Source organism: Pelophylax lessonae (assembly GCF_965119305.1).
Source record: "Pelophylax lessonae genome assembly, chromosome: 2".
In the NCBI taxonomy this organism is placed as follows: domain Eukaryota; kingdom Metazoa; phylum Chordata; class Amphibia; order Anura; family Ranidae; genus Pelophylax; species Pelophylax lessonae.
The window spans coordinates 478388453-478416286 of record NC_138769.1 but is presented as its reverse complement, the minus strand read 5'-3'; positions in this window follow the sequence as shown (position 1 = coordinate 478416286).

The window sequence follows — 27834 nt, the reverse complement described above, 5'->3', positions numbered from 1 at the left end:
GGAGGCTATATAAGGCTGTTTCCACTATCACACAGCGCCTCAGTGTTTCGGTGACTCCTGCCCTGTACTCTGTTTGCCATGCTGTTCTCAGTCTCTGTTGCCATTCATTCTTGATCTTGCTTTTTCTCCTGCTCCTGCTCTGCACCCAGTACCCCACTGCCTTGCTTCATGCTCTGCTCCTCCAGTTTTCCCCTTCCTTGTGTGTATCTATTTGTGTATATTGTGTACTGTATATAGTTAGTTTGTTAGGTTGCTGGTTAGGCATCTTGTTATTTAGTTTTAATTCGTTCTCATGTTTATTGCTGTTGGTGTATTATTATTGTTCCTTGAAAATAAATCTCACTATAAAAATATATAAACATGGTCTGGTTCCAGTTTCTGTGTATAGCTACATATATCTGGTCATCCCCTGTGCTGACTCCTGACACAGAGAACACATGGGTCAGAACTTTGAGACTGAGTGAGTATATAAACCAGTATTGTGAGACTGAAACAGCATATATACCAGTGCTGTGAGTCTGAAAGAGCATATGGGTCAATATTGCATGATTGAGTGAGCGTATGAGTCAGTACTACAAGAATCAGAGAACATACTGTATGAGTCAGTACTGTAAAAAGAGAGAAAATATGGGTCCGTATATTGAGACTGAGAGAACTCAGTAATCTGAGGTTAAGATAGCATATGGGTCGGTAAAATATGAGAGAGCATATACCGTAAATACACTGTGAGGCTGAGAGATCATACATCTCAGTACTGTGAGATTAAAAGAGCAGATGGGTCAGTACTGTGAGAGTAAAGGAACATATGGGTCAGTACTGTGAGAGTAAGGGAACATATGGGTCAGTACTGTGAGAGTAAGGGAACATATGAATCACTACTATGGGATTAGGAAAGGATATGGATCAGTACTTGAGAGAGCATCTATTTCAGTACTGTGAGATTAGGAGAATATATGAATTGCCCTTGTGGGAGAAGGAGAGCATATGGGTCAGCACTGTGAGATCAAGAGAACATATGGACTCACTCAATATCAGTACTGTAAGTATGAGAAAGCATATGGGTCAGTATGGTAAAAGTGAGGAGCATATACTGTAAATATACTGCGAGACTGAGAGATCATATGTGTCAGTACTGTGAGATTGAGCATATGTGTCAGTACTGTGAGATTGAGCATATGGGTCAGTACTGTGAGAGTTAGGAAACATATGTGTCAGTACTGTGAGATTGAGCATATGGGTCAGTACTGTGAGATTGAGCATATGGGTCAGTACTGTGAGAGTTAGGGAACATATGTGTCAGTACTGTGAGATTGAGCATATGTGTCAGTACTGTGTGATTGAGCATATGTGTCAGTACTGTGAGATTGAGCATATGGGTCAGTACTGTGAGAGTTAGGGAACATATGTGTCAGTGCTGTGAGATTAAGCATATGTGTCAGTACTGTGAGATTAAGCATTTATGTCAGTACTGTGAGATTGAGCATATGTGTCAGTACTGTGAGATTGAGCATATGGGTCAGTACTGTGAGATTGAGCATATGTGTCAGTACTGTGAGATTGAGCATATGTGTCAGTACTGTGAGATTGAGCATATGTGTCAGTACTGTGAGAGTTAGGGAACATATGGGTCAGTACTGTGAGATTGAGCATATGTGTCAGTACTGTGAGATTGAGCATACGTGTCAGTACTGTGAGAGTTAGGGAACATTTGGGTCAGTACTGTGAAAGTCAGAGAACATATGGATCAGTACTGTGAGACAGAGAGAGCATATATGTCCCTGACATGCTCTGAATACTCTGAGCATTTATGTCAATACTGTGAGATTAAAAGAGCATATGGATCAGTACTGTGAGATAAAGAGGGCATACAGGTCAGTACTGTGAGAGTGAGAGAAATAATGGGTCATTACTGTGAAAATCAAACAGCATACACATCAGTACTGTGAGACTGAGGCAACATTTAGACATATTTGGAAGCTAGGGTAAAACTCTTTAAAATTAGTTGTCACTGGAACAAGAGTCCTCTTTTGGAAGATTTTCCCTATATATCTGTCCTGATGACAACATTTTGGATTTCCCTCCTTTCAGATCTAATGCCAGTGGTCACCAGAATCAATAGAGAGAGTACATTTTTCTAACAGAGTCCCAAATATCAATAAAAACTTGACAGGGGTTCTAACCCCTTGCCCTTTTATTACAGTTTTTTCTGAATGCTTAAGCGCTAATGGTGATTCTTGTAGCACAATTTCTAAAACTATTAATACGTATAGCAAAACCACTCACTGAGTTTGCAAAGCTAAAAGCACAAACACTGCTTTGCACTCAGTTTGCAATTTTGTAACACACACTTTGCAAAACTGTAGGCACAATTCACTGCACAACACTCTTTTTGCAGAACTGTAATCACAACTCACTGCTTACACTCAGTTACTAAATTTCCAACACACTCCTAGCAAAATTATACACATGTATGGCTATCATTAACACTATTTTGCCAACTGTCTGGCACACTTTCACATGTGAAAACTGTTTTAGATAATTAGTTCACTTTGCAATCAGCCTAAGCACTATAAATAAGCCACAGGTAAGCTGGCTGTGTGGAGTACAATGGAAGAAGTAGTAAGAGTGAGAAGAGTGAGAATAAGAGGAGGCCGAGGAGGCCGAGGGAGAGGACGTGGAGGTGAAGAAGTTGGAGGAAAAGGACGTGGAGTTGAAGAAGTGAGAGGGTTAGAGGAAGTTAGAGGAAAAGGAGGAGCAAGAAGAGGACGAGGAGGCCGAGGGAGAGGACGTGGAGGTGAAGAAGCGATAGGGTTAGAGGAAGTTAGAGGAAGAGGACAAGGAGGAGCAAGAAGAGGACGAGGAGGGCAAAGAGGAAGGGTAAAAAGAGTAAGACATAGAATAACTGATGACATCAGAGCTACAATAGTGGACCATGTCATCAACCATGGGATGACCCTGAGGGAAGATGGCCAACGGGTTCAGCCTAATTTGAGCAGCTACACTGTGGCAAGCATCATTAGGACATTTCGAAATGAGAATCGGTAAGTACTTTGTAGCACTGCCATACCTTAATGAGAAACACAACAGTACCATACATGCAAAAATACTGAAATTGTTACTTTACAGAATTGCTAGACGTCCAGATGTTGGGGGCAGAGGAAGAATGTTCACTCCAGAGCAAGAGACCCATATAGTGAACATGGTGATTTCCAAAACAGTAAAAGCTTAAAAAAAGATATTGAATTTAGATTAGAAAATGAACTCGCATAAAAAAAATAGAAAACAAATGATTACTTTTGAGGATTTTTATGCTCTACTTTAAAGGCTTATGTACACTACAGCTTTTAAACTTAAGTTTAGGAGCTGTTGGAAATATTTTGCCACAGCTCCTAAACTCAACTTCATGTCAATGCACACATAGTCTTTTACAAGAGTTTAGAAGCTGCTGCAGTTAAGGGAGGTTCAACTTCTGTTTCCTGAATGCTAAAGAATCTCATTCTGGATAGGAACGTTTTGACCGCCGGCCGCAAAACATGGCAGAACTGTGGTAAAACCGCAGCGATTTTGCCACATTTTGCATTTCCCGCGGCTGCTGGTCAACCTAGTCTGTGTGTACATGAGCCCTGATTCATATATGATTTGAAACATACACATACTGTACTCAAGTGTCAAATTGAAGGAGTTTTTCACTCATTTCAAATTTAATGGGGAATTTTTACACGGACCTCAAATTTAAGGAAGCACTGCACTTTTCATGGTATGTTTCTTTTCTGCCTATTATTATCATTTGTTTAATTTCATGATTATTTTTTAAAAATAATTTTGTAGTATAGGGCAGCAATGGATATGCCACATTTATTTTTATTTTATTTATTTTTAAATCCACTGATTTTTTTTTTTCGTCAGAGAATAGGTGCAGGTAACCTCCCAAAGTCCACCCTTCTCTCCACCACCCTTGTCTTCACCTCATCCCCACCTCTTAGCACCTCATTTTAGAGAATACTGAACCCTAAAATATTGAATGGAGACTGCTTTTTACCTGTGAAGTGCAATAAAACATATATGTTATTATTCATTAGGTTGCACATTAACATAGGTTGCATTGAGGTAGCACATTCATTATGAATTAGCTCCCATTAGCATGTGTTACATTAGGCATCACATTTATTATAAATGGGCTCCCAGTAACCTGTCTTGCATTTAGCATCCATCGCATCCATTTAAATGGGTACCCAATATACACCAACACAGTAAACCACACTGAATTATTTTTGGTTGTACATTACCATGTCTTGCTGCATGCTGCAACACAGGTACATTTCTTTAGTGTGTTGGGGTGCCATTCAAAATGAATGGCACAGTAGAGCATTCATGCATGCATCAATGTTGCATGTTATTGCATGCAAAATGTGAACCCTGCCTAAAGAGCTGTTGCAATTCTGGCATGGCACTGACAGAAACATACATGTGGTACTTTAAAATCTTAATCTTCTGGAGAAAGGAGTAAATAATCAAAACCTTATCTTATCTTTGTAATACACAAAAAATATCAATCAAAATTACAACCAGTCATAAATGTAAACTAAGAATTAAAAATAATAATTGGTGCATATTATGACTGACTCTCCAACACACACGCACACACACATACTCACACACTCACACATTTATTCAAAAAGTCTGATGTGATTGACAAAATTCTTCTACAGCTGATTGACACAAAAGAGTCTAAATTGATCTAATCTGATATAATGGAGGGTCTCAGGTTTTGAATTTTTATTTCATTCAATTAAATTTGTTGTATTGAATAATCATTTAAATAATTGTATGAATATGTGTGTGACCACTATTAATTACATTTTTCAAGAAGCTGAAATATCTTCCTTTACAACAATTAATGTCTCTACCTGTCTGAGGCACTTGTTTTTACAATTTGCAATTCAGAAATGGTCAGATAAATTCATGCTAAGCTAAAAATAAACGAAGAATTATTGCTCTTTGAATTCATTTTAAACATGATTTAATTGGAAAAAATATTGAGTAGATAATTTAACTGTAATTAACTAAACGCAAAAGAAAATGTGACTTTTCTTAGCTATTTTTCTCACTGCAGATGTCTGACAAAAGGAGGATTCTGTTAAGATATACAAAACCAACAATATTATTTTTCATCTAAAACAAAAAGTCCTCCTTTACTCCCTGGCACTGAAGAATTATTGGTATGACTTAGCAAAGCTGCAGAATGCCTGAACACAAGTTCTGTGATGAGCGGTGTAACTACAGATCAAGGGGCACCATAGCATAATTTTGATGGAACCCCTTGGCAACGTTCCTATTTCATTGATCTTAGCATAAACGATGCCTGAATAGACAGTCCCCGAGTTCCATACATCTGACTCATACTTAAAAATGGAGGGAGACATCAGGAAGTGAGGGGAAATCTACCTCTAGGAAGGCAAATTATTAACTCCTGTAAGAGTTATCATGGGAAAAAGGTGTCTCCGCTGAACTTTTTCACCATACTTTGTTTCTATGACAACCCAATTGTCACAGAGACAGAAAGTGAGGTAAAAATCTTCTGAACAGGGGTACAGGAGGCAAAACATATATTACAGGGTAACCCTTCCCTATGCTATCTAAAAAACTTAAAATGTTTTTTTTTTGGCTGGAGTTACACATAAAAAATATACTTGTTCCAACTTACATACAAATTCAACTCAAAGGGAAACTCCAGTCGAAAATGAAATTTTTCCTATTAATAGTATGTTAAATATCTTTATCTTTGATATTATTAATTTTCTGGCTAGCTGCTTGTATAGCTTAGAAAAGTCTTATCTAAGCTAGACAAATAGCTTCTTCCTGTTCTTTACCGACAACGCTATCTCCCTTTATCTTAATTTGCTAAGACAGGCATGCCTAGAACTGCCCATCCCCACCCCCATCTCTCCTATCCTTTACAGAACATGATCTCCTGTCTTCATGGCCTCATTTAGACTAGCAGCCTCTCCTGAGAGAGAGAGAGAGGGGGGGAAAGAGAGGGAGAGCGAGGGGGTGAGAGAGAGGGAGGGAGAGATGGAGGGAGAGAGAGGGCCAGAGAGAGGGGGATAGAGAGAGAGGAAGAGAGAGAGAGGGGGGAGGGGGGGAGAGAGGGAGAGAGAGAGGGAAAGAGAGGGAGAGAGAGAGGGAGAGAGAGGGGGAGAGAGGGAGAGAGGAAGAGAGAGAGAGGAAGAGAGATAGGGGGGAGAGGGAGAGAGAGAGAGGGAGAGAGAGGGAGGGAGGTAGGGAGGGAGAGGGAGGGAGAGGGAGAGAGAGGGAGGGGGAGGGAGGTAGAGAGAGGTAGAGAGAGAGGGATAGACAGAGAGGGAGAGAGAGAGAGAGAGAGAACAGGGGAGAGAGAGGGAACAGAGGAGGGAGAAAGAGAGGGAGGGAGAGAGAGAGGGAGAGAGAGAGAGGGGGAGAGAGAGGAGAGGGATTCTATGTTTCCACTATTGCGATTAGTCATGCGACTTTGATCCAACATTACACTCTTTGAATCAAAGTTTCATCAAAAGTTGCATCAAAGTAGTACAGGTACCTTTTCAAAGTCACTGATTTTCAAAGTTGCACAGAAGGAAATAGGTGCCATTGAAATCAATGGGCTGTGACTTGTCATGCAACTTTGGGTGTCCAAAGTCGCATGACAAGTAATACTAGTGGAAATGTAGCTTTAGTCTGCGTTTCCACTATTGCAATTTAGAGTGTGACTTTGATGTGACTTTGATCCAACTCTACGCTCTCCGGATCAAAGTCGCATTAAAAGTTGCATCAAAGTAGTGCAGGTGCCTTTTCAAAGTCGCTGATTTTCCAAGTTGCATAGATGGGAATGGGTGCCATTGAAATCAATGGGCTGTGATTTGTCATGTGACTTTGTGTGTCCAAAGTTGCATGACAAGTTCCACTAGTGGAAACGTAGACTTAGTGGGGGTTGCCTGTTCTATAATCATTGTAGACAGTGAGCTGAGACCATAGAGCACTTCCAACTACACCGACAGTCCCCCTCTCCGCCCTGTGCCCAGCTTCCTTCTTCTATGGTAGTCTTCATTCAAAGCCCAGCACAGCTATACTGTATATGTGTTAATTTTTTCTTAAAGTGGAGTTCCACACAAAAGTAGAACTTCTGCTTATTAGTCTCCTCCCCCACCCCCGTGCCACCTTTGCACGTTTCGGGGGGGGGCGGTTAGCTGTTTTTGACAGGTACCCTGTCCCTACTTCCATCGGACCTCACCGCAGTGAGGTACGTTAAGAGCTTGGCCCCCTCCTCCCTCTTCTGCTTCTAGGCCAGTGAGAGAGCGCAGCGTGCTTCGCATTTGTGCACAGTGGGGTCCCGGCCATGAAGCCTCAATGCTTCACCGCCGGGTCCCCTTACTGGCAATGGCGGCGATAGTATCCAACAGCTGATGGAAACATGACCATGGCGAGGCCTGTTCTGAGTGGAACCTGTTCTGTTAAATTGCTGTATGGTCTTGGCCACCGTGCTGCAGCTCAGTTTCAGGGTCTTGACAATCTTTTTATTGGCAACATTTATGGGCACTGATATGTGGCACTGATGGGCACTGATGGGAACTGACAGGTGCCACTTATGGGCAATTATAGGTGGCATTGATGGGCACAGACTGGTGTCACTGATGGGCACATAGTGGCATTACTGATTGACACTGTTGGGGCTGCATGGTAATCACATTATGTCAGTGTGAGAGAGAAAAAGCTGATAAATGGCATTTCCTTGTTTACATGTGATTGGCTGTTATTGGACACAGCTGATCACATGGTTAAAAAGTGGTGTCAGAGGCTCTTTGCCAAGATCAGGGTCACGCCACGTCCCTGGAATCGTGGCTAAACTGGGCTTTGTCGTATGGCGTGGTCCCAGACCGAGAGCCGCACAGCTCCTCCGTCACTTGACAGCGGGCAGGTGGGAAGAAGTTAAACAGGAACTACTGTACATTTCACCAACCTGAGGCAAAACTCTCACTTAGACAGTTGTCACCAGAACAGGTGTCCCCCGTGTAAGATTTCTTTTCTTTTCCAGTTCCAGTCACAACCAGTAAATAGTAGATTTACCATTACTTTCTACATTGTAAACCATAAGCAAATGTAACGACAAGGATACCAAGACAGTAAAAAAAAAAATCTCCCTACTGTGACAAAGACAGCAATAAAAACATATAGGGGTTTTAGCACTTCCACACTCTTTCCAAAACTATAAGAATAAAGGCTTTGACTTTCAAAACACTGATCAAATAAATCAATATCTGATGCGCATTTGTCCAAAGACCTGACTATCAGATTTTATGGTGGTCAGGAAACAAATTCTTCCAAACACCAAAAACTAAAAACTGAGATCAATTGCTCTGGGTGACCTTTAGTAAACTGGTTATCACTAATTGTACTCTTGCTAAGTAATGCAATCCCCATGTTTACACTGTAGTTCTGTACTACGACTAATATACAGTATGCACTATACCTTTTAATCAGGGCAGGGGCTTAATTCAATTATGGAAACTTATAATGTAACCTTTCACTGTCAACTACTAAGGAAGTCAATCTGATACAAGCTCCCATTTTATTGGTTACTGCATGTTTTGACAAATATATTTTACTTGCATTCGTTTATCAAAAATGGTGTACCTTGTTACTTTGTGTTATGAAGATCACTTTTTAGCTGAAAAAAATCAGCACCACACAAATACTTTATAAAATTTGGATATGGTTATATTCAACTTTAGATGCTTAACAAAGACCCTTTTACATTTTGGAAAGATGGAAGATTAATCAGCCAAAAGACAACAAGTTGTGACTTCAGCTATATAGTTTATGTAATGACAAATGTTTAAATTTGACAGCTCTGCCTTGGGCTAGGGAGGAAACTTTCAGCAGATGAAACTAAATCATAGTTGTTAAATCAGTGCATAAATCATACAGCTCAAGGCAAATTCATGTGAATGTTTCATTTGTATTTCAGTATTATTCACAGGCTTCAGAATGATTATTTAATGGTATGGAACCTTGCCATTTTATATAGAAGATTACGATTTAGCTTTTGACACCCCATCTACACCAAATAACTGGGTAAAAAGAATGTTAAAAAAGAATCCCTTTAGTTTAATCATCCTGCTCTTTTTCTGTTATGGTATTTACCCAGTGAATAGCAAATACATATTAAGTCTTAAGTGAATACAACGCTTTTTTGTTTGTTTTATCATAAGTCACACTTTAGAATGTACAGTCATGAAGTGTTCAACCTGACTATATCAGATTTATCATTTTTTTCTTTATTTTTTCGGTTAATAAGGGTTACTGGTAAGGGGATTGGCATCATTTATTTCCTAGGAAAAAGAAATTGATATGCAAAAAAGTAGTATTATTTACCCGAACAAGGATTATGGAAAATTAAATCCTAGTAGCCAGCAAAAATGTCTTTAAATTACAGATATTGAAATTACTCTGTAAATGGATTGTTCACATGGGATAGCGACATCAATTAGATGGATGAAAAAGTGGTACAAGCCAATAGTGACTATACCTTCCACTCTGTCATATTGGTCTTCAATTATAGTTAAATGAAAGTTACTCCAAAACACACTTCAACTAGTATTATAAAATGGGGAGTGTTATTTTTTGTTATGGTCTGCTTCAATGTTTATTATTTTTAATGATAACTCAAAATGTAATAGTGGTTGCTGGCTATATAAGAAATATATTAACCAGTTCTGGACCGGAAGGATTTGCCCCCTTAATGACCAGGCCATTTTTTGCGATTCAGCACTGCGTTATTTAACAGAAAATTGTGTGGTCTTGCGACACTGTACCGAAATAAAAGTGATGCCTTTTTTTCCCCACAAATAGAGCTTTCTTTTGGTGATATTTGATCACCTGTGCGATTTTTATTTTTTGCTCTATAAACAAAAAAATAGCGACAAATCCTGAAAAAAACCCAATATTTTTTACATTCTGCTATATAACATTGCCAAAAAAAATTTAAAAATTAAAGTTTTTCATCCTCGTAGGCCAATTTGTATTCTGCTACATATTTTTGGTTTGCGCAAAAATGATCATGTCTACAAACTAGGGGAAAGATTTATGTCATTTTTATTTATTTATTTATTTTACTAGTAATGGCGGCGATCTGAAATTTTAAGTGTGACTGCGACATTGCGGTGGACAGATTGGATCCCTAACTGACATTTTTGACACTTTTGGGGGGACCAGTGCCATTACTACAGTAATCAGTGCTAAAATATGCACTGTTACTGTAATAATGACACTGGCAGGGGAGGGGTTAACCTAGGGGGATCAAAAGGTTAATTGTGAGCTTAGGGGAGTGTTTTCTAACTGTGGGGGAGGCACTTGGGAAATGATCATAGAGACCTGTGATTCTATATAGAAGGATCACAGGGACTCTGTGATCATTTCATAGAGAAGAATGGTCAGCTGTGTTTACAACAGCTGACCGTCCTTCTCTCCCAGCGAGGAGCGTTCGCGGGTGCCCGCTGCATCCCCGCTGCATTAGCCCCCCAGTATCACTCATGCGACTAACGTACCCCTATGTAATTTTGCGCAGTTGAGCCAACGTGCCACAGTAAATCTGTGGCGGGCGGGCAGGCAGTCGGCAAGTGGTTAATGGAGGAGGTACTGGCGGGAACCAGTGAAAACATAGATATAGAAATCTATGCAGGTCATTTCTATGTAAATCCTAACATTTCTTTAAAGTTTAAGTTTAACCCTACCCATTTCTGGAAACCAAGATTCCTTTTTTTTATTAGTCAGATTGTATTTATTATATAACATTTTTTTTTTTTAACAAATTAAATACACATTTTAACTAGACCACCACAACCATACAAATACACAAAACAAGCACACGAAAAAACAAAGCATATCCCTATGCAGCCAAGACAAAAAAATTACAAAAATAAATAGTAAATATGAATTACAGGGTTTCTAAATATGAATAATCTAACCAGCACTTGCATATATGGCCACATTTAAACATAGCCTTACATACAATATATGCTTCTCAAATGCAATACACTTGTTCAGCTCCTCCAGCTATTCAGATATTGAGTAGGAAAGGTAAAAACCCATTTGACAACGCTTAAACATAATTATTTTATGCCAGGTACTTTAGATAAGGGATTTACACCTTTATTGCACCGCATGCTTAAGGATTCCAGGCTAAGAACCTCATGGTCCTTGTGTGGACTAACACAACCTACTTTAATGGACCAGTGACGGTATGTCAAACTGTCTCAATTTGTTCAGAGTCTACCACAACCTATTCGTTCTTTTAATAAATCGACCCTATTAAAGCCATCCTGTGATATAATGACTGGCCACAGAATTGTGTCTTTTAAGTTTAGAGTTCTACTGACTTTACAGTACAAAGCCCAGTTTATCCAGACTACATAGGTCACTGGGATTCAGACCTGCAATTTGTTCTTGTTCATATTTATTAATACTTACCTATCTGACCTTGACAAACACATGCAGGCGAATAGTGTGCACGGATATGATGTGTGCCTTCACCAATTATTTTCAAGCTGCTCCTGGCCGCCGACTCCACCTTTCCCGTCATCATACTGTGGCTCTGTGCCTTATACCATGTTGATGTTTTGACTATATACAGGTATGTGGGGAAGGCCTTGCTCTTCCCCTCCATGTTTCTTACCTCAATACTCTTTCCATTATTATAAGGACATTAGTACTACCTTCAATGTGCCACATTGGAATACAATGCATGGATCCCCACATATGACCCTGACTGGTCACCCCAGTGTTCTCCAGCACACCCAGCCCACCCACTAGGTTCTGGCTGTCATGAATGGCAAATGTATATCACTGTAATTGTTTTTTGGTTTGTTTTTTAACCCTCTCTGTACTCCTATGTGTATTTTATCTATTTGGTATTCTTAAACTGTTGTTATGTGGATATGTTTATTTACATGCTAGCTAATGATGACAATTCAATCATGCAGAGCATTGAACTATCAGCTCCAGAAGAAGCTTCTCGAGCGATACATGTTGAGCAACTTGGCTTTATGAATTTTCTGTATACCTATCATCACATCAACCGATCTAGATGGATGGAAGTACACACACCTGTCATCGTCTGTAAGATCTTCTTGATGTGAAGTATCTAAAAATACTGCAGTTACCACTGTTTGTGTTTGTGTCTGTACCTCATTATTTTGTTGTGGACGCTACATATATCAACACCTTTCTTGAGGCAAGTTATTCATGTCTTTGATGTACTTTTAGTTGTGAATCAATAAAATTGTTATATTTTTAAAATACCCGGTGCCTTTAATGTCCATGTTTCTCCAACAACCTATTTCTAGTCTATTTAGGATGTGGCACTTAATTACACCTATGTGCGCTCAGTATACTGCTATCTGGTAGCGCATACAATTTAAAGACCTGCAATTTAGTCTTACAGAACAAACAAAAAGATAGGGTCATACAATTTTCTTATACAGGTGCATCTCTTAAAACCAGAATATCATGAAAAAGTTAATTTATTTCAGTAATTCATTTTAAAAAGTGAAACTCTATATTTTATATAGATGCATTACACAGAGGGATATATTTCAAGCATTTCTTTCTTTTAATTTTGATTATTAAGGCTTACAGCTAGTGAAAATCCAAAATTCAAAAATTCAGTATCTCAGAAAATGAGAATATTACATAAAAAGGATTTTTAATACAGAAATGTTGGCTTACTGAAAAGTATGTCAAGATACCGTATAGTATGCACTCAATACTTGGTCAGCGCTCCTTTTGCATGAATTACTGCATCAATGTGGGGTGGAATGGAGGTGATCAGCCTGTGGCACTGCAGAGGTGTTTTGGAAGCCTAGGTTTCTTTGTTAGTGGCTTTCAGCTTGTCTGCATTGTTGGATCTGGTGTCTCTTATCTTGCTCTTAACCTCCCTGGCGGTATGATTATGTCAGGAATTACATACCAAAAGCGGTACAATTGTTTTCATGGAAATTTGGCGTTATGTATTATAGGCCTACAATTCTTAGTAATGACTGACTTAAACCTGACCAAAACAAGAGGCTAGTAGACATCCCAGATGTGATAAATTTGAAACACAAACGCGTGAATTATAATGGAATCAATAATATTATTTTATTATTTAATATATAATATATATAATAAAATTATATTATTGATTAGATTATAATTCATGCATTATATATTATATATAGATATATGTGTGTGTGTGTGTGTATATATATATATATATATATATATATATATATATATATATAAAATATATAACGCATGAATTATAATTGAATCAATAATATAATTTTATATATATATATATGTGTGTGTGTGCATATATATATATATATATATATATATATATATATATATATATATATATATACCGGTGTTTATATATATATATATATATATATATATATGTGCATATATATATATATATATATATATATGCATATATATATATATATATATATATATATATATATATATATATATATATAAATGTGTTTTGTGTTTTGTGCAACGCTTTTTTTTTTTTTGAATTTCCCTCCCTAGTTCCGCTCCCATGCAGCATTGCTGCTGCATGGAACGGAACTAGGAAGTGATCAGACCGACGGAGGACGGAGGAGCGGCGGGACTCTCTGCTGGCGATCTCAGCAATGAGAGATCATCGCTGGATCTCCAGGATAAGGTAAGAGACACCGCTGCGCTCTCTGCACATCCACCCCGAGCGTGACTCGGGGTTACCGATCCTGCAATGAAAAATCCACCCCGAGTCACGCTCGGGATTACCGCTTAGGTGGTTAACAATACCCTAAGATTCTCTATGCGGTTTAGGTCAGGTAAGTTTGCTGGCCAATCAAGCACAGTGATACCATGATCATTAAACCAGGTATTGGTACTTTTGGCAGTGTGGGCAGGTGCCAAGTAGGGATGATCGAACTTTTGAAAAGTTTGGTTCGACCAGAACACCCCAACTTCCCGAAAGTTCGGGTCCGGATTCCAGAACCCCATTGAAATCAATGGGACCCGAAATTCGGTAATCAAAAAACACAATTTTGAAGCCCTAAAACCCAATAAATACCCCTAAAAAGTGCCTAGGGTTCTGGGTCATGCCACAAGGACTATTAATCACACAAAAAAAGTTCTTAAAACTTGTCGTTTTTGAAAGAGAGCTAATTATTGAAAAAATGATTGAAAAAGAAATGAGATTTCTTTGGATTTAGTGTCTGGGGGGTCTAAAAAGTGTACCTGTGAAGTTTCAGCTCTGTAGCATGTACAGAACCAGAAAAAAAAAAGATTGTTTGTCTTAGAATTGCAGTAGAGCAGGGATAGGGCACCGCTACTTTCACACCTGGCTGTTTTTGTTGCAGGCGTTTATTGGGCTTTTTTGTGGACGTCTTTGGAGGCAGGCATGACATCTGAACTTCTGTGTAGGGGTATATATACACACACATATATGTATATATACACATACACACATATAGGTGTGAAAGCAGCAGAACCCTATGCCTGCGCTAATGAAATTATTTGCAGGCATTTGGCTCCGCTCCTTTCACACCTATATGTGTGTATGTGTATATATACATATATGTGTGTGTGTATATATACCCCTATACAGAAGTTCAGATGTTATGCCTGCCTCCAAAGACGCCCAAAAAATGCTCAAAAAACGCCTGCAACAAAAACGTCCAGGTGTGTTGTTGCAGGCGTTTTTTTGGGCATTTTTTGGGCGTCTTTGGAGGCAGGCATAACATCTAAACTTCTGTATAGGGGTATATATACACACACACACATATATGTATATATACACATACACACATATAGGTGTGATAGGAGCGGAGCCACATGCCTGCAAATAATTTCATTAGCGCAGGCATAGGGTTCTGCTACTTTCACACCTATATGTGTGTATGTGTATATATACATATATGTGTGTGTGTATATATACCCCTACACAGAAGTTCAGATGTCATGCCTGCCTCCAAAGACGCCCAAAAAATGCCCAAAAAAACGCAACAAAAACGCCCAGGTGTGTTGTTGCAGGCTTTTTTGGGCATTTTTTGGGCGTTTTGATTAATGGACTTCATGTGATTTATTTTGTGCACAATTCCATCTTTTTTAATTTTTTATGATTATTTGTTGCAATATTGTATTTTGTACACATATTTATTTGAACACTTATTTCTTTACAGTGTTTTTGCGCAGCTTGTGGGAGTTTATTTTTCACACATTTTTATAAAAATGCATAAAATGCCTGCTAAATATCTACTAAATATGAAAGTTAAAACTGTATTGAGTTAATAAATAAAAAATATTTGTGCATTAGAAATTGTGCCTTTTTGTGAAATGGTGAAAACTGAAGGTGCACAAAACAATAAATAAAAACTATTTACTCTAAAAAATCTAGAGGTTATCATTTTTACCTATAGCTTTTAGAATTTGTAAACGACCCCTGAAAGCATATGACCTATCAAATAAAAAAATGTGCTTCTGATTTTTTAGGCCCCATGGTATTTGTGCAAATGTTTGTCAATTTTCTATTTTTACTAAAAATACACTAATATTATTAGTGGATACATACATGGCAAAATGTACAAAATTCCTGTTAAATCCCAACTAAATATGAAAGCTACAACTGTAATGAGTTAATACATAATAAATATTTGCACATTTTAAACTGTGCCTTTTTGTGAAATTGTGAAATCTGAAGGTGTGCAAAACTCGAAATAAAAAGCATTTACTCCTAAAATCTGGAGGTTACCACTGTTCATTTACAGCTTTCAAAATTTGTAAAAGACCCCCAACCACTTTTTTCAACAATATATTTTTATTAAGTTTTAAAAAGACAATTATATACAAAAAGTATTTAAGAGAGGACAGTAAGTAAACTCTTATGAAGAAATGGTTAATAAACTACAAAGACAGTAAAGAGGTACAGCTTGGTTTCATAAGTATATATATGCCAGATTGTCACATGTAAAGAGAAAAGGTAACAAGGAAAGTACCAAGGAGGTTTATAACCATAACGCCGGGTTGTAGATTAAAAAATATAGAGAACAGTTGCAAGTCAACAACCAATGGTATACATCAATTATGGTCTATTGGTAGTGGCATAGTCCCAGTATTTCCATGCCTTGTCAAACTTTGTTAAAGCATTAGCCCTGACAGCAAGCGTTCTTTCATATGTGTAATAAAGATTAATTACAGCTTTAGGTTCTGGCCATAGGCGTGCGCAGCCTATTGCATTAGGGTGTGCACCCCAAAGCTCAAACACACATGCGTGTATATATATATATGTGTATATAGGCGAACCTTGGCATGAGACGGTCAGAGACTGCAGACATGATACAGGAGATGGTCAGAGACTGCAGACATGATAAAAGAGATGGTCAGAGACTGCAGACATGATACAGTAGATGGTCAGAGACTGAGGACATGATACAGGAGATGGTCAGAGACTGCGGACATGATACAGGAGATGGTCAGAGACTGCAGACATGATACAGTAGATGGTCAGAGACTGAGGACATGATACAGGAGATGGTCAGAGACTGCAGACATGATACAAGAGATGGTCAGAGACTGCAGACATGATACAGGAGATGGTCAGAGACTGCAGACATGATAAAGGAGATGGTCAGAGACTGCAGACATGATACAAGAGATGGTCAGAGACTGCAGACATGATACAGGAGATGGTCAGAGACTGCAGACATGATACAATAGATGGTCAGAGACTGCAGACGTGATACAATAGATGGTCAGAGACTGCAGACGTGATACAGGAGATGGTCAGAGACTGCAGACATGATACAGGAGATGGTCAGAGACTGCAGACATGATACAGGAGATGGTCAGAGACTGCAGACATGATACAGAAGATGCTCAGAGACTGAGGACATGATAGAAGATAGAAGAGCACTAGGGGGGCCGGAGAGCACAGGGGAAGTAGAGAGCACTGGAGGAGGTGAAGGGCACGGTGGGGGGGGGGACAGGAGAGAATTAAGAGGGGATTTGCAAAGCATTGTAGGGGGTTGGAAGGTGCAGGGGGTGGAGAGCACTGGGGGGGGGGGGCGAGCAGGGAAAACCAGGGGGGTGGAGAGCACTGGGGGGGACAGGGAGCACTTGGGGGGCAGGCAGGGAAAACCAGGGGGGTGGAGAGCACTGGGGGGGGACAGGGAGCATAGGGGGGAGGCAGCTGCATATAGAGGAATTGATCTTTCACCATTCTTCCTGCAGGAGGGAGAGGAGGACAATCAGTTATTCAGCAGCTGCAGGAAGAATAGGGAAGGATGAATTCCTCTATATGCAGCTTCCCCATCCTCCTCCTATCCAGCACAGAGCACACACACTTGGGCAATGGGCACTCACCTTCTTCCCGCCGAGGCTCCGCCCCCTTCTTCCCGCCGAGGCTCTGCCCCTTTCTTCTCGCCGCGGCTCCGCCCCCTTCATCCCGCCGCGTCTCCACCCCCGCTTGCAGCACGGATTGAAGGAGCTGCCACTGCAGCTGCCTTCACACTGCCATACAGGATCTCTCAGAGGACGCTGGCTGATACCCCCCAGTGCGCCCCCCTATTGGTACCCCACTGTGTATGTGTGACACTGTCATGTAGCTGCTTGCAGGGAGAAAGACCAGCTGTTAAAACTTAGCGGTGATGTCGGGGGTGGGCGGGTTTGAGCAGCTGTCAAACACCAGCCAATGATTGGGCTGCTTAAGAAAGGGGCGGAGCCACATAAATGAAGCAGCCACCCAGACCCCATCCCATTGGCTGGTGTTTGATAGCTGTTCGGTCCCGCCCATCCCCGACATCACTGCCGAGTTTTGACAGCTTGTCTTTCTCCCTGCAAGCAGTAACATTACCTGACAGTGTCACACACACTGAGCGGCTCTGGCAAGCCTCACTGTCTGCTGGAGCCAACAGCACAGCCGCCTCTCCACCAAGTATCTCACTACCCTCAGTGCCAAAGATGGAGATCTCCGGAGACAGCTGGCCCTACACTAACAGACACAGGGTGATTAGGGTGTGCCCAGGCACACCCGGCACACCCCATGCGCACGCCTATGGTTCTGGCACATTAGGTGCTAGATCCGTCCACCACATTTTGGTAACTAAAGACTTGGCCACCAGAAATACCTCAAGTACAACATTATGGTATTGAATGAGGAATTTATCAATACCTAAGTTATGTAAGTATTACTGGGGCTGGGCCAGGTGGTGTCAAAATCCCAGTGAGATTAGAACTTAGTTAAAACGTTTGTTGCCATCCCCAAACATTTTCTGAAAGAACATGCCCTGTAGAAAAAAAAGTGCTACTGATTTTTTTAAGCCTCCCAAATATTCATTAAATCTCTATTTTCACTAAAAATATACTAAAATCCCTATTAGTGCACATAAACACAACATAACTTACAAAATTCCTGCTAAATTCTGACTAAGGCCTCATTCACATTAGTCATACTAAAGTGTATGCCTATGGAGGGTCATGTTTACCCACACAGGGATACACAGGTATTCCATGCATCCCCACACAGGCAGTCCTATTCATGTCAATTGGGATGCAATGACTGCATGAGCACAGTCACAGGGGGCTTTATTGAGATCAGAGAGATCAGTTTTATCAGACCCCTAATGTCTCTTTTTTAAACAGAGAAAAAGAGTCCCTTTCTCTGCAGCTCCATCTACACTGTAGATGAATGAAAAGAAGTCTATATGGACTGGAGACTCCTATTCATTCACAAAACGAAATGATAGTACACACTGTTTTTACTATTCTCCAGTGATGAATGGACACAGGAGCAATCAGTAGTGATTGCTCACTGTGCCCATTCAAGGAAAGAAAGGGACGCGGTAAACATATGTTTACCAACCTCCCTCCCCCACCGCTCTCTAGTCTGACATTGTCCCCAAACAGCAACTTCAGCTGGCAGGAGGGGGAGGAGGGAATGCCGGCCAGCATAACAGGGGGGACCAATGCCGGAGCAACAGCAAGAGGGGGGACTGTGCAAGGGATGGGGTCAGATCAAGGGGGAAGGTGTATGTGAAGTATTTTTAAAGCCCCTGTGGCTACCCAGAAGCCATTGGGAAAGGCAATAAAATGGTGACTGCAGGGTAGCCTCAGGGTATCGAGGTTGCGGGGGATTAGTGCAGGGAGGGGGGATTAGTGCTGGGGGGTGCATAGACTAGAACAGGGGCAAAGAGGAAAATAGCAAAGGGGGCATAGAACAGTGGTGGGAGGTGGCATGCCTAGAGATGTAGGGAAGCAGCCATTTGCGGCATCAGAGGGGGGGGGGGGGGTGAACACATTTTAAGTGAATAGTTCTAATCAGCTTGCCATCTACTGTTCAGAGCTATTGGTATGTTCAGCAGAGTCTGCGGAACAGGTCTGCTATGAGCTCATGGTCATTGAACGGAACATGAGTTTATAGCAAAAGGAGGAAAGTCAGGTCTGTACTGCGTACAGCTGGAAGCAGTGTTGTAGGTCTGTATGGCGTAAGGATCTGGCAGCAAAAGGGTTAAAAGATAATTGTACTTTTATTAAAGAGTGTCCTTTAATTTCACTCCACACCCTCTTACCCTCTGAAAGCCAGCCTACTTATTTTAGTTCCTCCCATTTCAACAATAGTCTCTGTGGGGCCCTTCCCAATGCCACACAGCCATTCCGTTAAAAACCTCCTTGTCAGATCCATGGCCAGGGTCCTATTTCATTTCCTAATGGAAAGCCATACTCTACTGGACCCATGGAGGCTTCTATGAGTGCAGTTCTCCTATAGGAATGAATAGGGCCATAAGAAGAGCAAATGGCGGGGCAATTTTTTAGAAGACAATCCTGGGCACAGCTGCACAGCAAAGACTTTTGAAATAGGGAGGAAGGTAATTATTTATTGAGGTGGACTGCATTCAGGGGGATGGGGGGGGGGATTCATTACTGGATGACTTGTACTAAAGGTACAATTGTCCTTTTAAGATCATGAAAATGAAAGCAAGCACAAATTTTTAATTGTTAAAGAAAAATACAGCCTTAATCTGTAATAATTGTTCTTTTATTGTTCCTTCTTAGGTCATTGTTTTCCTTGGTGAAGATATATCAAACTGACTAACTACATATGAGGAATATTAATTATAATCAAATAACATTTATTGTTTCTCCAAGCCATGCAAGACTACATTTTCAAGTACCACTGTCAAGTTTTTTTTGCTGTCTATGTATCATTGGGAGAAAAGCTTTCCAAAGTGAGAATAATTTCTCTCTCAACATTGGGAGATCTCTTCTCACCTTTTGTTGTAGGCACAACAAGAGGTAAAAAAAACTTCTGAAACACTCACTTGTTTATGTGTTTTTGAATGTTTTGAAAGCTTATGAGTCTCTAAAATGTGTTATTTCCACTTAGGCCCATGGAAATCTGAGCAAGTCTCCAAAAGGTGTATGTTATAGAACAGCAAGTTCTATAAGAGAGGTTTGCTTGACGATATGATGGGAGCAAAAAATGGAAATATTGGGAAATCACAAAAACTAGAAGAAGCTAGTAGCAGCCTTAAAAACCATAAAAAATGGTACCAGGGATTCTAAATAGAAGGGTGAGACAGGGTGGCACTGACAGGCAGCAGCATTAGCAGATATAGGGCAGAAGGATCCTGAGCCACCTCCCCAAATATTGCACCTTATTCACACTTTAATGTGAACACATTAAGGTAATATTTTGTTATGTTTATATACACTTTGTTGGACTTTTTCAGGTTTGAGCATTATTGAAATGAAAGTTATTAGAGGGAGGAGAGACAAAACATTGTGCATATTTTAATGCATTTTTTCAGGCATTTCTATGAAAGTCTATATGAGCCAAAAACACATGACTGCCCCAAAGAAACTCATGTACTTTTTTGAGCTAAGGGCAACAAGCTTTATGTAAGACAATGGAAAGAAGTAAATAGGCACCATTGAATATAATGTAAGTCTAGATGTTTAACATTGAAAAGCTTTGGGAAATGCATTTCAAATCACTCAGGTGTGAATGAGGTCTTATATAGAAGGGTGGGACTTGATGGCACTGGCAGTTAAACTAAGCCCTCATTCACACCTGGGCATTTTGAAGTGGGATTCTCAAAGCATGACAATGCTCAAGATGAAGAATCTTTTTTATTCTAAATAGGCTTTGTTACCCCCGAGCATTACTTTGCCTGTCATATAAAGCTTGAAAAAGTACATGAGCTTCTTTGGGGCATTAATTTATGTTTTTGGCCCCATAGACTGTATTGGGATCACCCAAAATGCTTGAAAAAAATCTGATTCTGCTCATGTACTACAAGTCATGCATAAAAATGCATGAAAAATAAGCATTCAAAAGTGAAAAAATTTAAATAACCTGGCTATGATCACGTAACTCCAATTTTGTTGAGAAAAAAAAAACGTTCCCATATGGGTGATCTATGTACATTGCAAGGATTTTAACAAACATTGTTACAGATTCCTACCTTTTGTTTTTCTAAAGAAATCCCTGTTTGTTCCTCTGTGCTCCTGTGATGAGTGGGTCTAATGGGAGTTGTTTCATAATTATTATTCAGCTGCGGCAGCTGCAGTGCACTAATGAGGGAATCTGCTGGGCCTGCATTCCCTTAGACGTGTTCCTATTGGGAGTATCTCACCAAAAATTACATATTTGTTACAGGGGATGCCAGAAATCTGACTTGTATCTTAGTGCAGACTTCCAGGTGTTAATGGAGATTAGGTGTACTAATAAACAGAAACAGGCAAATACAGTAAAAGGGAGAAGCAGTCTAAGCTGCTTGGAAAACCAAGCTGTCAAAAATAATGCTGACGTTTAGATTTGGTTAGTGCCATCAAAATGTATGAAATATTTTAGAATCTAAACAATGAAAAGATGTTCATAACTTCTCTAAGGCAAGGGTCTTTATAGCTCTTATGACAAACTTCTCAGGAATATTAGTTTTAAATGTAACATTTCAAGTAAAACAAGTCATTGGCAGTTTAATACCTACTGTATTTGAAATGTACTTTGATCATCAGTTTATGATTGACAGGGTACAAATAGGAACTAATACATAGTTGTTCCAAAAATGGGCCAATTTGAGACTCATGAATTATTAATACAGAAAAAATAAGTACTTCATTGTTTCAGTTAACCACTCTGCAAGCATTATTTACTTTTGGATACAATATGACTCAATCAGTGGTAATCCATATTTGACTCACCCTGATTAGCTTATTGAAATGCAGCAACATGTTTTGCAATGCAATTTCAATTAAACCGATAAAAATAACACTAGAAAAAATATACAGAAAAAGATTTGAGAAAAAACTTTAACATAGGGCTGAAATAATGTGTCATCTTAGTTTTTATTGCTAGACTTAAACAGAGGTTCCCTAGCTGTATTTTTAAATTTAGTATGAGTATTTGGGAAGAAAGGTATATCAAGATTTTTTTATTAACCCCACTTCAGTTCCCCTTATCTGTGTTGTCGGGGGTGACTCCATTTTTAACCCAAATGGGTATATGAAATTAGAAGTTTTTTGGTAGGGCTCATGTTGTCCAAAATGTGTGACAATCGTAACAATGCACTTCTCCTATTTGTTCCTTTTTGCTTTGCTAAAGATGCCATTGAATATAATTTTAAAACCCTGTTGAAATTTAGAGCTGTCCTGTGCCCTGCACAAAAATGCTGTGTTAGCTCGAAAAGTTAAATTTACCCTCCCAGTTCTGCACTTGCAGATTTTTTAAATGGATAAAACATGGGCAAATGTGCATGTATTGCACAGATATATCTGACGAACCTTAGGAACCACTGAGTAAGCCTCTTGAATGACATAATGAGAGTTGAGAAAACTCTCAGGAGTGCAAAATCTGGTGCAGCTGTGCACAGTAGCCAATCAACTTTTAAATTGAACTTGTTCAAATAAAATTTGACCAAAAAAAAAAAAAAAACTGGTAACTGATTCCGTACTATGCAGCGCTCTACCACTGATTTTTCACTCTCCAGCTTTAGTAAATCAACCCTTTCCCGTTAAGTTAGGACTTTGCAACTTTTCTGTATTTTTAAATTGTATGCTCTCAGCAAAGATTCTGCTTTGATTTTTCCCTTCTGATTAAGTCAACATGATACTTAAATGCTACAATGTGTGTTCAATACAAATGAGGTTTATATTCTAAGTCACCCAGGGTTTGCGAAAAATTTGGGTGTTTGAAAAATGGGTGAACGTCCAACCAGAAGTAATTCTTTAGTGGTGGTATTTCTACTGCCACTAAAGGATAATTTTCCACTGTTTTGACTGTAACTGTATTTGGTTTTTAGGACACAAGTGGCTTGCCTCATAGCAACTGAAGGCCCTGTGTGGGCCAGCCACCAGCATCCTAAATCCTTTCCAGACCTATATTTGAGCATGCAACCCTACTAGTCAGGAAAGGGAGGCAGTGAGTGTGTGCCCTCCCTCCTGAACCATACCAGGTCATATGCCATCAAAATGTATGTACCTTGCCATGGGGGACCCTGGCAAAGCACTTTATCCCAATGTTGATAAGGACAAAGGTCTCTTCCTCACATCCCTGACCTGGTGAATGTGAAGGTCTTCTTGGGGAATTGTTAGGATCTGGAAGAATAAATAAGGGGTCCCCCAGATACAGCAATCCCCCTTGTTATTGATGATCCCAATACCTGCCAAAATGAAAAGTACAGATGAATCTTCTCCTGACAGACACCTCAGCACAAATTACAGCTCCCAGCCCTGCAGCTGAAAAAAACACAAAGGGGTAGGGTATCCTGGGTGAAGTCATTGAGCAAATACGGTCATAAACAAATATGATCATTGCCATATTTAGTCAACAAAGTTACCTTGGATACCCCAGCTCTGTGTCTACATCCAGCCTCCAGATGGGCAAAGTCATTCACAGGGAGGAGTCCATTAGGAGCATAGATGTTGGTGGTTTACTTGCTTTAGTTGGTCATTAGGGGGCATTCATTGAGATTTATGTGGATCTATAACTCTGGATGACATTGTTGATGATGGATTTACACTGCATTGAAGTTTGCAATCTGCAGATTTTTGTCCTTGTTTGCTGAACTTGCTTTTAAATTGAATCCAAGCAGATATGCCCATCGCTAGGCATTTTGGTAGGCAAATTGAATCCTATCTGAACTGGCCCTACTGTGTGTATGTATGCATGTGAGGTTGGGACCATAGATTGTAATGTTCTCTGGAATGTTCAGGCCTCAAGCACACTTAATGTTTTTATAGCTGGCATTTTTTTTTCCTGCCTCTAAACTTCCCTGCATGTTAACCTATGTGTCTATGCACACATAGGCTTTTAGCAGCGTTTTGTGGCAGAAGAGTTTAGAGGCAGGAAAAAACACTGCCAGTGTGTCCAGCAGCAGCAGAGTTTGGGCAGAAAAAATGCTTCATACTACTAAAATCTACTAAAAGCTGGTAAAAACTGCAAATTGTGCCTAAAGGTGCCTAAACGTGCCTACTGTAAAGGCTAGGCCTGTTTAGTGTTGGAACATTGATCCATTTCAATGGCCAGAATAAATTATTTATTTTGGCCAATAAAATAAATGAACTCCCAAGAGCTTGACATCTGTAAAAGTTCCAAAAAGCTTATAAAAGCTTTAGACACTTTTACAAGCATCAGGCATTTTTTCTGCAAAAACGCTGATGGCTCCTAGGGGAATTAAAATAAACGTCCTGTGTGCATTAGGCCTCATGGTTTTCATCCACCTAGCAATCAATCAGTATCATTGTTCAGCCAGCTCCCAATAGTTTTATTATGATCGTCATATGGTCCCAGTCCTTAGTGCATTTTGTAGTCTGTTTGCCATGTTTGGCTTAGAAATACTCTGTTCGAGCTCCAGCAGGTAGATTAGGCTGCCATGTATTCTGAAATGTAACACTGGCTGACTGATGTTTGAATGAAATGTAAATGTAAATGCTGACACATTTTCTTCCTTTAGCTAGGTGGCAAATGGGTTCATCTGTTTTTTTTTTCTGTCTAAACCCATTTAGTTTACTTCATCTGACTAGGCAGTCATCAGCAGTCATTTTTTTTTTGCATGATAATCAGACTGATTACCTGATTACAGGTTGAGCAAGCTTAAAATTGTTACCAAAATGTGTATGCTTTTAATAGCCATTAATATACTTAACAAAATTAGAGAGTGTCTTATTACAATTTATCTATTTTCTCTCAGGCAAGCTCAACACAGGGTCTATGTACATTCATATCTCAGCATATTCAACTCTCTTGCATCTCTAACTTAAAAATAAAAGTTCTGTGATGATCAATTATCAGTCAATTTTTTGGATAGGGAAGTACCACAGGAACACAGAAAGTAAAATGTAAGCAAAGGGCTTGCTTTATTAACCCCATATTTGTACACCCTGACGGATGTAGGTTTCAGAGATCAGAATGTCAGGGTCATCAGATTCCAAAGTAACGGTCAAAAAGAGTCTTCTAATCACAGCAGTGTTTTATTTAAATTGTGAGCAGTACAATGAATGTATGCTTGATAGATTCTGTCACTGGTTTAAAATATTGCAGTAACTATTCTATTGGCCACGTAGTAATTATTAAGGAGAGAACAATTTTCTCATAGATTTATAAATCATAGATTTTAAATAAGAAAGCACAACATCATTGATTTTTAAATGAAAGTATATCTCTGAAAGTATATAATACCAACCAAATTGTACTCTCTGTTCCTCCCAAGACCTCCTGCTCTCTTGCTCCCTTGTCACCTCCTCCCATACTCACCTCCAGGACTTTTCCCGAGCCTCTCCCATCCTTTTGAATTCCCTACCCCAATCTATCCGACTATCTCCAACCCTATCCACCTTTAGGCGATCCCTGAAAATGTTTCTTTTCAGAGAAGCCCGTCCTGCGCCCTCTTAACAACTGTTCTTTTATTTTCTTCATCAGCTCATCCCCTGCATCCCTTTTGTATCACTTGACCCTCCCTCTTAGATTGTAAGCTCTAATGATTTCTCTTGTATTGGATTGTATTATAACTGTACTGTTGTAATATTGTAAAGCACTTCACAAACCATTATAAAAATCTTGTATAATAATATTAATAATTTCTGGGCAAATCTTTTTTTTTTTTTTTTTTTTAGTTTAAGATAGAGTGGGGAATGGTTAGACCCCCTCTTAAGCTTTTGTTGCTGTGTCCCCTTTGGGGAGATTTATTCTCTACTTGTCCCTTTTCTGCTCTATTCAAAATAAATGGTTTTTGCTATAGATAGATATTTTACTTATCTAAGAATCTAAGACAGGGATGGGTGCATAGATCCTAGCGCAGAGCCTGTTTACCTATAGATGTGTATCTATCAAACAGCTGATGCATTCTATTTATTTTGGCTACCTGCATGCAGCTAAGAGCTAGGAAAAAAATATTCAAATGGCCCTGAGCACCTGTGTGACTGATCAAAAAAACCTAACTCCATCAAAAAGTTTCATTTTGTTTTGGATAGAGTGGGGAAAGTTAGAGTAGGTTTTGGGGGTTTCTTAACAGCTGTGTCCCTAGTGGGCTGCTTCCTTATTAAACTTCATTAGGACAAGATGTAATTAGGAATCTCTCCTATGGTGACAGAGACAAAGACCATAATATATCTTTTTAGCATAGTGATGAAGAGTTAGAAACCTCTAGAAATGTTTTATCTAAAGCCCCGTACACACGTACCGATCGTCGGCCGACGGAACGTCCTACAAATGTTCGCGGCTGGTGTGTTTGTTGTTTGTCTGTTGAAAAGTGCTCTAAACTTGCCCAGGACATTTGTCTTCCGACAGAAAATGACGTCACTACGTTCCACGCACGTTCGCCGCTACAAAAGAGGAAGTGAGTGTTTGGCCGTGACCCTTCTGGGCATCTCGCGCTGATTTCGGTAGCATTTGTTTGGTTGACGACATTTCGCTATTTTCCGAGACATCGTTCGAGAATTTATTATGGCGACCGTGAATTCGTCCGTTGCTGTCGTTAGTGTTGGAGTTTTGGCTCTGAGACGACGTACGAGCAATAGGAAGAAGAAGCGGACCTCCTGGACGAAAAATTGGTTGCTTAACCGTGATCAATTTTCTCATATGTCCTTGCTGAGGGAGCTCCAGGAAAATAATCCTGATGACTTCAGGAATTATTTGAGGATGACGGATCCCATCTTTTACCGTCTTCTTGCCCTGGTGTCCCCCTATATTCTGAAGCAGGATACTTGTATGCGGCTTGCAATTACTCCTGAGCAAAGGTTAATTGCGACGTTGAGGTATCTTGCAACAGGGAGAAGCCTGCAGGATCTGAAGTTCACCACAGGCATCTCCCCCCAAGCACTTGGAGTCATCATCCCTGAGACCTGCTCTGCCATCATCAAGGTCTTGCAGAAGGACTATATCAAGGTATGTTTGATTTTTTACATTACATTACATGTATTACTAGTTTCACCTGAATTATGATGTTTTTGGATGTACAGCAATTGACACAGGCCATTATTTGTAAACTACCCTCTGTCCGCATGCACATAGTAGTAAAGATGTAGATTATCTTTAACCATTTGTAAAATTACCCACTAACCACCCCACCATTCTCTCCTATGTGTCCCTAAACGCATTGCCTGTTAACAGTATGTCGAATTTATCTAATTTTATTGCTTTCCCTCAAACAATTATTCCTTGGCCAATGTTTTAGTACCTAGTTAATGATTTATCTAAAATACATCAGTCCATCCATTCCCACCTATGATTCTGTATGTTTATGTAATGATGTTAAAACCTTCACTGACCACAAGCCC